Source organism: Grus americana, chromosome 1 (assembly GCF_028858705.1).
Source record: "Grus americana isolate bGruAme1 chromosome 1, bGruAme1.mat, whole genome shotgun sequence".
NCBI classification, from domain to species: domain Eukaryota; kingdom Metazoa; phylum Chordata; class Aves; order Gruiformes; family Gruidae; genus Grus; species Grus americana.
Genome location: NC_072852.1, coordinates 155,622,630 through 155,628,192, shown reverse-complemented (window position 1 = coordinate 155,628,192; position 5,563 = coordinate 155,622,630). Strand labels below are relative to the sequence as shown.

General features: G+C 41.9%; 1 pseudogene; it reads left to right on the top strand.

Annotated features, from left to right (window-relative positions):
- Positions 1 to 457: 457 nt before the first annotated feature.
- Positions 458 to 4,599, top strand: LOC129204704 (uncharacterized; annotated as a pseudogene).
- The last annotated feature ends 964 nt before the right edge of the window (positions 4,600 to 5,563 follow it).

Genomic DNA, 5,563 nt, shown 5'->3' with positions numbered 1-5,563 from the left:
CATATGCATGCTCCAGGGAGATGGTTCTATAACTGATCTTTCAGCTGTTAAAATACAGACTTCAAACACTTAAGCTTTGGCACTTTAATAAGTCCTCCAGTTTGTTTCTGGGATATCCCAGAAAGCGTTAAATTACTACTATACATAAAAAGGTGATAGTATACTTCTGTTTACATGACTCTCTGCCTTGACACTTATGTCCACCACGTGCCAGCCTCTTATTTTTTCTTACTTTCACCTTATTTAATGCATGGCTTCACAGCAATCAAAAGTTCCAGCTAAAATCTACTTGGAAAGCTGCATTGGTCATCCTGTTGACTGAGCCACTGTCGCAAAATTCTTAGCCAACAACCCAACATCTCTCCTCCCCATCCAAAGAAGGAAACTGTGGAGGAAACTGTAAGCCAAGAAGATAATCAGCATTTTAAGGGCGAATGTAAACAAAGATGGAGGAGAGATGTCCCCCAATACAGTGGCAGGTATATCTTGACTAAGAAAGCTAAATTATTTTATGGAGAAATTACTGCCAATTCATCAAGTCCCTGTCAAGTTTATGAAGGATAAGGCAGGTCTTCCTTGGAGCTATATGTCTGAGATTTCCTAATAATTGCGTTAGCCGGCAAAATCAGTTGCCTGTAGGAAACTGAGAAAGACTCAGAATGGAATGAGTTTGGGGAATAAACAAATTCATTGAAATTTCTGTGAAACGGAAAAGATCATGATTGCATGGACTTCATTAAAGGATTCTCTGATGAGACATTATTATTTCTAGGGTTTCACCTGTATTTGGTGTATGATAATCAGATCGCCTCGCCTGCCGCTCCGTACTGTGCCTGCTTGGAATGAGGTTATGTCCAGAAAACAGTCAGCTGAGGGTGACAAGACTCACATAAATGCAAAGGAAGAACAGAGAAGATATCAAAATAATCTGGTGTAGAAAGGCATGGAGAGAAGCATCTCTCCCTCAGTCTCTGGTCCTGCTTGTCTTTCTTTTTTGGTAACACTTTCTAGATAGGAAAGACAGTTATCTCTGCTGCATTAGTCAGGACCTTGGGGTTTATGTGGGCAAACAGACTAAGAGTTAGCTGATCCTTTTCCCTCTGGTTTTAACCCAGGTAAACTCAGACCTTCCAAAGCTCATCAGTGCTTTCCAGTCTGGCCTGATTCACTCAGAATCTGCCCTGAGTTACATGTTTGTCTCCAAAAGTATTTGGACAGAGGATGGCTATGGAGAAAGGACAAGCCCTGGCTTGCCCAGGGGGATCAATTCTGTGCAGGCAACATGGTCAGTAAAGCAAAAAGACACATGTAAGCTGGTAAGTGAAAATGTGTGCTCAGCACTGACATATAAAGCAAGTAAGACTGGCCTGTAAAGAACATGTTTAACTATCTACGATTTTTTACAATCCAGTGTCTGTGGGATACAGTTCATTTATGTTTGGTATGTTGTGGGAATTACACTACCACTGTATTTCCAATGTGCCTCTCGGCTTCAAGTTCATATTCCATCCCATTAAGAGGTGACAAACAGTGGATACCATCTAGTCAAGACATTAGCAGCTCATGTGGAATGGATTTGCTCATCTCAGTCCAGTTCCTCATGTGTCTCACCACAGCTGGCAGCCTCTGGCAAATGTCAAAGGCCAAAGACAGACTGGGTCTCAGAAAACAAGCTACCTTTCCATTCCTGATTGAGATCTTGTCATATCAGTGTAAGCTATAGTGCCAGGTGAGTACAAGAAATTTTGGATGTCTTATATTGTCTCTTCTATGCGTTCAATTTACAGTACTTCAGTTAAACACAAAGAGTAATTTCACTTATTACAAACCCTATAGTAACAAAGTTAATTCACACATGCCCTTTTTAAGGTGATTTATGACAGGGGATTATGACAATATGAGGGAACAGATGAGCATTCCTGCATCTAGATTCAATTGCCATTTAATAATCACAGTCAATATTCCCTTGTTTTAATATTTGACATCATGTTCAAAACAGAATGCTTTGCTGTAAGCTGCATGCAGACCATGCAGGATTAAATGGGGCTTATAGTGTAGTGCATATAACAACCTCTTAAATGATTAGGACACCTGTTGACATTAATACAGAGGCACGCATGAAAACAAGTGTGCCACACACTGATATATACGTACACAAATATTAAGAGGATTAGAGAAATTGCTAAAATGGATAGAGTGGCATTTAACACAAACACATCTGGAATCTAAGCAGAATGGAAATAACCTCTAATTCATAACCACCTTCATGTAGTAGCTAGCACCTTTGCTGTGCGAGCTGCAGGAAAAAGTAATTAAATTTAATGGAAGCCACCTTTGCTTTGAAGTTACCCTGGATTTAGAGCTACAAGGAGAAGCAATTAAAATCTGTCAGCCAAGGATTCAAACTGAAGTTATACAGTGATTTTTTTTTTTTAAATGAAATTCTCTATGTAAACAGATTTGTATTGTCGATCTAATTGGAGTCAAAACTATAGAAATTTCCTTCTTTGGGAAATCTTCTCAAAGTAAAATTAAAAAAAAAAAAAGCCACAAATGGGGTTCCCCCTGAAATGGGAATCAGTTATGAAGATCTAGGATATTTCTAATCCTTCTGAACAAACTTCCAAAAAAGAGTTTGTTCTTCTCAGCAAAGTGCTGAATGGAAAAAGGAAGCATGGAAGAAAGACATCTGCATGTCTGTTAAGGTACTATACTTATTTAAAGCTGTCAGGGTTTTTTAAACCAGCAAGATGCAGAAATTATTATTTCACTTTTGTGATTTTACTAAAAAAAAAAAAAAGTCTTTAAGTAACAAGGAAAGGAAGAAAATACTCCAGAATGCCATAATCAGTGCCAAACATAGTTCTACCTATTTAAAAATGTTTTTAGGAGTTTCCTATAAAGGATCAGAAAGGATTCAGGTGAAAAAGATCTGCTTCCAATGCAGATGTTATTTAGAAAGGCAAACTGGTAATTCAGTTAATACTTCAAGGAGGCACAATTGTCCTAATTTTCACAAACTCTTGGAAATATTTCTAGAGTCTTAGCTAAGCCAGAGGCACATGTGAAAAATTTCATTATTGTCATCCATGTATTTTGCAATACATGCTTTTCTATTCTGAGGAAAAACATGCGCTTAGGCTCCTTACAGGGATACATTCATGGTCCATGACCTGTGGATCAGACTCAGTGACTTGATAGTCATCAATGATGACAGTCATCATGACTCCTGGCTGGAGTCACAGAGAAGCTACACTGGCCATACCCAGGGAAGTGCCTCGGATCAGGTAACTTGCTGGGAAAATGCATTATTGTATCACTGGCCATTGTGAGGTAGCTGGGGGCAGACATGTTGTAAACAGCAAGCTGTACATCCCCAAGAAGACTTCCCTAGAAATGGTGACCAGCCTGTAAAAGGGGAACAGGAAACAGTGCTGCGGAGCCATCAACTCTGTGAAGAATGTTTGACCCCAATGTTTTGGGTGTCCCAGCTGTAATCTTTGACAATGGGTCTGGATTATTCAAAGCAGGTATCACAGGTGACAGCAGCCCAAGGTCTGTTTTCACAGCAATTGTTGGTCGCTCAAAAGTCAAAGCTACAATGCTGGGAGCTGGACAGAAAGAATGTTACATTGGAGAGGAAGCTCAGTCCAAAAGAGGGATTCTGTCTTTGAATTATCCAGTTGACCATGGCATAGTTACATGCTGGGATGATATGGAAAGGATCTGGAGACATGTCTATGAGTATGAGCTGAGAATCAAAGCCAGTGAAAGGCCAGTGCTGCTGACTGAAGCCCCCCCAATCCTCTGCAGAACCGGGAAAAAATGACAGAGATCATGTTTGAAGGTTTTATGGTGCTGGCTATGTATATTGCAGTCCAGGCAACTCTGGCACTCTATGCATCAGCCCATATTACTGGAATAGTCATGAACAGCGAGGATGGTGTTACCCACACTGTCCCCATATATGAAGGATACAGTTTACCTCATGCTGTCTCCAGGCTGGATATTGCTGGCCGGGATATCACTGAATATTTTATGAAGCTTCTTTTGGAAACTGGACACACTTTTGTCAGCACAGCTGAAAGAGAAATTGTGAGAGATATCAAAGAGAAGTTGTGCTATGTACCTTTAGACCCCATACAAGAAATGAAAGCAAAGCCAGAAGAAATCATGAAAGAATACAAATTGCCTGATGACAATATCATCCGGCTAGGCAACCAGCTCTTTCGTGCACCAGAGACCCTTTTTATGCCTGCAAACATTGGAGTTGAAGCTCCTGGTGTGCACAAAATGATCTTCAACAGCACCATGAAGCGTGACATTGATGTGCGCAGGAATCTTTATGGCAACATCCTGCTCTCAGGTGGGTCCATGCTCTTCCCTGGCCTGGAGGATTGGATTCTGAGGGAGATGAAGCTGCAAGTGCCTGCTGGCATGTGTGTGAGGATTATTGTACCCCCTGAGAGAAAATACTGTGTGTGGATTGGGGCCTCCATCCTCACTGCCCTAACATCTTTCAAACAAATGTGGGTCACTGTGAGCGATTACAAGGATTTGGGGGCAGCTGTTATTCACTGGAAATGCCAGACCAAGTGAATGGCTTGATACAACAATGCATGAGGAAGAAACCCTGCTGAGAGCTGACTGACCTTAAAGGTGTTACAGCTGTTTGTGCATTTATTGGCTGACAACTTGTATGAAAATAAAACATTAAAAACATTGCTAAAGAGGGCCATTAGTCATCTTATTATCATCTCCAAGGGGAGCACTGCATGTTCCTACTTCCCTTGTTTCACAACTTGGAGCCTTATCTGCATGTTCTCTTTCAACCCTGTACCTTGTGGCTGGGGAGCTTGAGCTGTAACAAGACAGCGTTGCTGCTCAGGGGAGCAAGCTGGTCACCACACAGCAGGGAGGGTGACCAAAGCTATTTATGTGGGACCCTTCCCCTTCCCCTCTGCAGAATTCACAGGTGTGCACAAATCACAGGGATGCAGTAACACCTTAACTGACTCACAGCCTGCCTTGGACTCATATGGGGAGTAGCATACCTCCTCTGCTGGGACATTCTTCTCCAAGGTCTTTGAGATATCTGGGTTTCGTATTCTAAGACTAGCTCTCAAATTGTCCTGGTTTCGGCTGGGATAGAGTTAATTTTCTTCCTAGCAGCGGGTATAGTGCTGTGTTTTGGATTTAGGATGAGAATAATGTTGATAACACGCTAATATTTTAGTTGTTGCCAAGCAGTCAAGAACTTTTCAGCTTCTCACACTGCCCTGCCAACAAGAAGATGGGGGTGGAGGCCAAAAAGCTGGGAGGGGACACAGCCAGGACAGGTGACCCATATTGGCCAAAGGGATATTCAATACCATATAGAATCATAGAATCATAGAATGGTTAGGGTTGGAAGGGACCTTAAAGATCATTTAGTTCCAACCCCCCTGCTGCGGGCAGGGACACCCTGCAGTAGACCAGGTTGTCCAAAGCCTCATCCAACCTGGTCTTAAACACTTCCAGGGATGGGGCCTCCACAACCTCTCTGGGCAACGTGTTCCACTAC